Below are 8,679 nucleotides of genomic sequence, written 5' to 3' on the forward strand. Positions count from 1 at the left end.
TCGTCAGAGGTGGACGCGGACATGGCCATGTGGGAACTCGTGGGAGCACAACGTGCAGCCCTGCGTGGCGTGCAAGGCGAGGCGCCACAAATCCTGACTTTGCCGTCAATGGCGGCCGGTCGGGAACGGAGGGATGAGGCACGGACGCAGCGAGCGGGAGCAGCGCCGGCAGCAGGACGTGCGAGCTTGCTCCGTGCCCGCTAGAGCCGGAGCAGAGCGCGCCATCCGAGGACGGGAAGCTCAACCTCGCCACGGAAGCCGCAGACTCAGCGGCGCTAGAGCCGAAAGTAGATCCGACCTCCAACGAGGCCTGCGTCATCGGAGCCTCAGACTAGTCTCCGGCCATAGGCTCTGAACCACATGTATCAGGACCCATCGAATCTGACTGGGCGTCGATCCTGGAGTTCAGCTCCGCGGACATCTTCCAACACTCACCCTTGGGCGATGTGTTGAACTCATTAAAGTCCCTCTCCTTGTCAGGAGATTCTTGGCCGAACTATGTCCGGCTTGAGTGGGAAGCGAACGACGAAGAGCTTCGTTGCCCACCCACCACCCACTTGATAGCCACTGTCGACGATTTGACCGACATGCTTGATTTCGACTCCGGGGACATCGACAGTATGGACGACGATGCCGGAGAAGAACAGGAACCACCGCCCATAGGGCGCTGGACAACCACCTAACCATACGATATATACATGGTGGATACACCCAAAGAAGACAATGGCAAGAATAAAAAGGATCCAGTTAAGGATAAGCCTCCTGAGAAGCAGCCAAAGTGCCGACGTCAGCGGCGCCGCTCTAAATCACCCCATGCTAAAAATAGCGATACCGGCACCAGAGACAATAGCACTCCGGACGATGCCGAAGACAACGAAGACCCCGCCAAGCCAAGTTTCTAACAGGCTGAACGGGAAGACGGGCGAGCCAACCCTGATGAACAGGCCGTGAACGACGACTCGGAGGACAGCAATTACATGTCTCCCTCCGAGGACGAGGTGAGCCTCGGCGACAAAGAATTTATCGTGCCGGAGGATCCCGTCGAGCAAGAGCGTGTTAAGCGCCGGCTATTAGCCACTGCAAAGAGCCTAAAGAAGAAGCATCAACAGCTTCAAGCTGACCAAGATTTGCTCATTGATAGATGGACTAAGGTCCTGGCAGCCGAGGAATATGGACTCGAATGCCCAGCCAAAAGTTACCCGTGGTGCAAATTGCTACCTCAATTCGATGACGAGGCGCGGGAGCCCGTACTACTAGCGCATAATGCGGTTGGCTTACCTCCGCGTGGCCGAGATAAAGCGGTAATTTCAGCCTGAATATCAGCCCGCATTGCCTCGACGAACAAACAGAAACAAAACAGCTCGGGGAAACACGCATGACCTGCGGTACCACTTGGAGAACAGAGCAGGACAAACCAAATCGATCTATGGATCGCGGGGGTGCGCCCCAACGTGCAACAACGGACACCACACCGGATATGACAAATACACACCTGTCCGGGCCGACCACCGCAGACCGGCTCTATCCGGGCTGCGTCCCGACATAGCCCGACATAGAGGTACCGCACACCCCCTATGCTTCACTGATGAAGTAATGGAACATGAATTCCCAGAAGGGTTTAAACCCGTAAACATTGAATCATACGATGGGACAACAGATCCCGCGGTATGGATCGAGGGCTTCCTTCTCCATATACATATGGCCCGTGGTGATGATCTCCATGCCATCAAGTATCTCCCGCTAAAACTCAAGGGACCAGCTCCGCACTGGTTGAACAGTCTGCCCGAAAACTCCATTGGCAGTTGGGATAACCTGGAAGATGTATTCCTTGACAACTTCCAGGGCACTTATGTCCGACCTCCGGATGCCGATGACTTAAGTCATATAATCCAACAGCCCGGAGAGTCAGCCAGGAAATTCTGGACTCGGTTCTTAACTAAAAAGAACCAGATCATTGATTGTCCGGATGCCGAAGCCCTAGCGGCCTTTAAGCATAACATCTGTGACGAGTGGCTTGCCCGACACCTCGGCCAAGAGAAGCTGAAGTCCATGGCAGCCCTTACGACGCTCATGACCCGCTTTTGTGCGGGCGAGGATAGCTGGCTAGCTCGTAGCAACAGCACCTCTAGTAAACCTGGTACTTCCGAAGCCACAGATAGCAATGGCAAGCCCCGACGTAACAGACACAAGCATCGAAATAATGGCGATCACGCCGAAGACACGGTCGTCAATGCCGGATTCAGTGGCTCCAAGTCCGGTCAGCGGAAAAAGCCATTTAAGAGAAATAATTTGGGGTCGTCCAGTCTGGACCGCATTCTCGATCGTCCATGTCAAATCCACGACACCCCCAATAAACCAGCCAATCATACCAACAGAGACTGTTAGGTATTCAAACAGGCCGGCAAGTTAAACACCAAAAATAAGGAAAAGGGATCGCAAAGCGATGACGACGAGGAACCCCGGCCAGCGAACACAGGGGGACAGAAGAAGTTTCCTCCCCAAGTCAAAATGATAAACATGATATATGCCACCCATATCCCCAAAAGGGAGCGGAAGCGCGCACTAGGGACGTCTACGCGATGGAGCCAGTCGCCCCAAAGTTCAACCCATGGTCCTCCTGTCCGATCACCTTCGATCAGAGGGACCATTCGACCAGTATCCGTCATGGCGGTTCAGCCGCACTGGTCCTTGACCCCATTATTGATGGATTCCACCTCACACAAGTCCTCATGGACGGTGGCAGCAGCCTGAACCTGCTCTGCAGCCCTTGCAGTAGAAGTACGGAGCAGTCTTCTTAGGCAGACCCTTAATTCGGAAATAAAGCCCCGGGACACCGTCAAGCGAGTCTGAACTACTCTGCAGCAGGACCGTACGGCTCGTCCAGAGCCCACCTTGCAATTCGGCCTCCGTCCTAGTCCCAATCAAGCGGTGAAATTCGTGCCGCATGTACATAATTACGCACTTAAAATACCATGGGCATAGATGGAGGCACAATTAGACTGCGGTCCACAACGCGGCTCAACCGCCCCTGGATCCGCATACCTTCACTTTTTCTTTTCCTTTCAGGTTTTTCTCTTCTCACTACAAAAAAAGACACATCCGTGTCATTTTGGCCGAACGATTTTTTTCTATCATACTTATGACACTTCTACGACGATAATTGTGAGAAAACTCGGTATCATCATAGATGTGGTGGGCTCCTACTTCTATGACAAAAAATCATGACAGAAAATGGGCTTTTTGTCCTGGGCGGGCTGGAGATGCAGCTGCATGACATTATTTGGGCCGCCCATGATGGAAAAAACCGTGGTAGAAGCGAGGGCGAGGAAAATTTTGGGGAGTTCCTGGTTACGGTGGGTGGTCGGGGGCCGAGCGATGCACGTTTCTCCCGTACACGTATGCGCATGTGTGCGAGGCGTTGGCTATAAATGAATCCGAGCGAGGCGTTGGGCTCTAACTGAACCCGAGCGATTGCACTGCAGGCTACGCGTTACTGAACCCGAGCGATCGATCGATGGCTGTTAATTGAACCCGATCGAGCGATTCCTTCATTACTGCTGCTAACTGAAGCCGATCGATGCTGCCTCTGGATGAACAGTGAGTGTTGCGCGCGGGGTGGGGGTGGGGGGGTGTTGGATGAACAGTGAGCGCTGGGGGTGGATGAACAGGACCCCGTTGCGTTGCCTCTAGATGAACAGGACCCCGATCGATCGAGCCGGTTGGGGCTGGATGAACAGGACCTCATGGAGGGCTGGATGAACAAGATGACCCCGTGGAGGGCTGGATTAACAGTAGACTATGGAGGGGCGGATGAACAGTAGCCCGTGGAGGGGTGGTTGAACAGGAGCCCGTGGAGAAGGGTGGTTGAACAGTAGCCGGTGGAGTAGCGCGCGGTGGAGGCTGGATAAACAGGAGCCCGTGGATGAACAGTCACAGGTGGAGGCTGGAGAAGGTCGGCGGTGGATGAACAGTAGCTCGTGGAGGCTGGAGGAGGTCGACGGTAGAGATGAATAGTATCATGTGGAGTCCTGTTTTGCGGTACGCCACACCCCTCCCGATGAACAGGACCCCTGTTTCGACCGTAACGCTCCAACACAAGTCCGTTTCGTCCGTTTTGCGGTACGCCACACCCCTCCCGATCAACAGGACCCCTGTTTCGACTGTACGAGGTTCGCTTCCTCTGTTTTGCGGTACGCCGGAACCCTCAGCAGGATCCCGTTTTGAACATTGCCGGTCGAACACAAGGTCATTTCCTCCGTTCTGCGATACGCCAGGCCTCGTTTACATCGCCTGTTCCGTCCAAGCCCTCCCGATGAACACGACGACACATTCCGTTCCGACCCAGCCGGTTGGCTCCCCATGAACACGACGACGACACTGTTTCTCCGTTCCGACCCAGTCATGTACACGAGCCCTGGCCGTATGTATGCGCGAGTAGGTGTTCGAGACCCCGCCCGTATGTACACATACGTGGCCGTATTTTCTTTCTTGCACACTAGTCGCTGTACGTACATGTACATGCTACGTGCATGCCTCTACTACGACATGTGCGCGCCTCTACATCCACCAGTATGTACGTACACGTTTGCGACCAGAATGACAACGCTACCTACGCTTCGACCAGGTGGGTCCCGACTGTCAGGCACTTCCTTGCGTGCGAAGACGTAGCTGGTGGGTCCCAGGAGTCAGGGGGCGAATCATTTTTTTCGGACGCACTTCCTTGCGTGCGACGATGTAGCTGGTGGGTCCCAGCAGTCAGGGGGGAAACGTTTTTTTCGCGAAATACAGTGGCCCGTCCGGTGGGTCCCTGCTATCAGGTGGAGGTATCATTATTTTCCACGTAATAAGGAGGCACTTCCTTGCTGCAGCCGTGGACCCAGCTATCAGCCTCTCCACGTACAGTCCACGTCCGATGGAAGTTGTTCCTTGACCACGTTGACCACGCCGCACCGAGAGCACCATGGCGGTGGACAACGGCGAGGCCTAGGAAGGGGACGACGCAGAGCTGGGGAAGACGCGGTAGTGGATGCCCACGCGGAGAGGAGTACGAGGGTTCACTGGTTCGGCTACGGTGTGAGGCTTCCGTCGGCGCAGAATAACAGGGGGTGTGGGTGAGTAGAGGGATGGCCTGGCCAGCGGTGGGAGTAGTATGGGGGCGGTGAGGCCTTCGCGACAACACAGCCGGCCACGGGAGGCAGGAACACGCAGCACGACCGGCGTTGCTTTGGGCGGCTGGAGCAAGAAGACCAGAGGTTGAAGAAGCACTATGGCCATTGGATGGACATCATACGGTCACTGGAGTATTGACTAAGTTGACAAAGCCCTCCATCCCCGTCAACTTAGTAGGCCCACAAGTCAGCCACCCACTATGGTGGGGCCTAGCTAGCAAGGGGGTATTCATTTTGTTTGTGCATAATAAGGAGACACTTCCTTGCGTGCGAAGATATAGCTGGTGGGTCCGACCTGTCAGCGGGGGGAACGTTTTTTTCGTGAAATACGATGGCCTGTCCGGTGGGTCCCAGCATTCAGGGGGAACATTTTTTTTTGTGAAATACGGTGGCCCGTCCAGTGGGTCCCAGCAGTCAGGGGGGAAACGTTTTTTTTCACAAAATACGACGGCCCGTCCGGTGTGTCCCTGCTGTCAGGTGGAGGAATAATTATTTTTCTCGTAATAAGGAGGCACTTCCTTGCAGCTACCGTGGACCCAGCTATCAGCCTCTCCACGTACAGTACTTTTCCGATGGAAGTCGGTCATTGACCACATTGACCACGCCGCGCCGAGAGCACCACGGCGGTGGATGACGGCGAGGCCTAGGAAGGGGACGACGCGGAGCCAGGGAAGATGCGGCAGTGGATGCCCACGCGGAGAGGAGTACGAGAGTTCACTGGTTCGGCTGCGGTGTGAGGCTGCCGTCACCGCAGAATAACAGGGGGTGTGGGTGAGTGGAGGAATGGCCTGGCCAGCAGTGGGAGTAGTATGGGGGTGATGAGGCCTCCGCGGCAGCACAGCCGGCCACGGGAGGCAGGTGTAGGCGACACGACCGATGCTGCTTTGGGCGGCTGGAGCAAGAAGACCAGAGGTTGAAGAAGCACTACGGCCGTTGGATGGACATCGTACGGTCACTGAAACTAGAATCATTTATATTGACTAAGTTGACAAAGCCCTTGGTACGTGCCAAATTAGTAGGCCCATAGGTCAGCCTCCGAAACGGTGCGTCCCAGATATCAGGGGGAGGAATCATTTTTTGGGCGGCCGAAGCTAAGAATATCCGAGATTGAAGAAGAAGCACAACATCTGTTGGATAGACATCCAACGGCCACTGCTGCTAGAACCGTGCATTGACTATAATAAGTTGACAAAGCCTTGCATATGCATCAACTTATTTTTTTTAGAGGACGCGTCAACTTAGTAGGCCCACAAGTGTGTGGCAGAGAACTTATAGCCCATTTGTGATTTGTAAGAATGTACAGCCCATTTTTGAATTCTAATGAAATTTACTACAACCCATTTACAGTTTGTTAAAAGTACAACCCATTTTCTAGGTAGGCCAACGATTAATAATTTCAACCAACCATTGAAGACAAAATTCAATAAAATTCCCACATTTTGATGGGATCCGAAATATTTTTATCCCGAAATTTCTAGTCAGATTAAATACAATTTCAATATAAAGTTATATTACGTAAAAATCTAACTAAATATTGTGCTCGCAACAATTAATGATATTAACATTTTCAATATCCAAAAATAATATTTTATAAAGTAATTACATGTTTGGTGAATTTTTTTATAGTTACTGCCCAGTTTTTATAATTATATCCCATTTATTATTTCTTAAAGCACATTTTCTTCTTAAGCCTAATGCATCCCTCCTAGGAAAGTTTTGCAGCCCAGCGGGGCGGAGAATAACAACTTGACCTTGCCTGGGTATTCCTAAAAAAAGTATAGCCGTGCTAGCCATTTTCAGCTTGAAAAAAATTTAATATCTAGGCTGAATATCTGGACTGGGCTAGACGGGCCACAACCCGCCTAGTTAATACCTGCAGCGATGTTTTCGTTGTTGTTCAGAGGAGAAAAATTAATATCTGGGTTAAACATCAAAAAACTCTGCAGTGCTCACACCTCAAAGACACAAATACTGCTCGAGCTGCTTGGTCCCAGCTGTCGGCCGCTTCTTGTGCAGTTCTCTCGTTTATTGACTACATAGGTTGACAATGGTGTGGGATCATGATGTCAGGAAACCAGGAGGAAGCAAAAAAAATATTGTTTTTATATAATAAGGAGGCACTTGCGTACGTGAGGCTATGGCCCTGGTGGGTTCCCATTGTCAAACAGTCAGCGCCGCCCGTCCCGCTTCCCGGTGCAGGCGATTGCTCCGCCTTCAAACGACACAAGTGTCGTCCGTCCGTCCATCTGCCGCCGACATTAATGATACACAGTTGCCGAGACGGCTACTCTAGCACCACACGTCCATCCCTCCGCCGCCCACCATTGCTATATAAACTGTTGCGCCGACCATAGCCGCAGTCATCTGCATATGTTCCCTTTCTCTTGTCCACACCACTACTTCCCACATGGCTTCCTCGCGCTCCAGCGCTCTTCGGGACGGGCGAAGACGGACCACAAGAAGATGGCAGCCATTGCTGCCGACCGGCTGGCCGGCAGGCAGCCGGAGGACGATGACGTCCCAATGGAGAACATGGTAGTCGACGATCCGGCGCCAACCCCTTCCTCTGCGCCATCCTCGCCGGTGCATTGCACCATGACCATCGGCGAGGCCCGTGCCCAATATATGGACATGGTGAGGCAGATGCGTGAGGTGCAGTTACGGGAGGCGCAGGCCGACGCTGCCTACAACCACCACCTCCTCCAGGAGAACCTGCAGGCGGAGGAGCAGATCACCGTGGAGCGGGCGGAGCAGGAGGCGCCGCTCGACTTGTACCGCTCCACCCGCGAGGGCCGCCTCGAGCACTGGCGGTACCGCATGCGAGTGGCGGAGGCTGCGGCTGCCTACAAAGAGGGCGATGAAGCGGGTGAGGCGCTGTTTGGCGAGACCGAGGATGAGGCAAAGGACGATGCCGGCTCCGACGAGTCCCCGCTCCGCTGGCGTTGACGAGGCCCTGCTCCACCGAGGCCCCGCGACGCCAACAATGAGGCAGAGGACACCGCCGGCTCCGCCGAGGTCCTGCCCGCAACAACGAGGCAAAGGACATCGCCGACTCAGCCGAGGCCCCACCCTGCCGGCAACAAGGGGGAGGATTTCCACCGCACCGCTGAGGCGCCGCCCGCCAGCAACGAGATAGAGGACATCACCGGCTCCGCCGAGGCCCCGCCCCGCTGCCAATGAGGCCGCGCCACGCAGAAAACGAGGAAGAGTAGAACACGGTAGGTCGCCGCCGCTCGGGTCCAAGTAAGGCCATTGCTGCTACCCTCCGGTTGAAGCCAAGCTAGGCGGGTTGACCATTGACGGCCGGTTAGCTTCTTGGCGGCGACGTGGAGTCAGAGAGCTGTGTTGGAGAAGAACGCTACTTCTACTTAACTGCTGGTGCAGTTGGCTGACTGACACGTGGGCCCAACAGGCCACATGTCAGTTACGCGACTGCACCTGCAGTTAAGTCACTGAATCTTTTGTTCGGCTCAGCGGGACATAGGTGGGTAGCTTCAGTTAATTAATTATA

The sequence above is a fragment of the Triticum aestivum genome, chromosome 2B (assembly GCF_018294505.1).
Source record: "Triticum aestivum cultivar Chinese Spring chromosome 2B, IWGSC CS RefSeq v2.1, whole genome shotgun sequence".
Taxonomy (NCBI): domain Eukaryota; kingdom Viridiplantae; phylum Streptophyta; class Magnoliopsida; order Poales; family Poaceae; genus Triticum; species Triticum aestivum.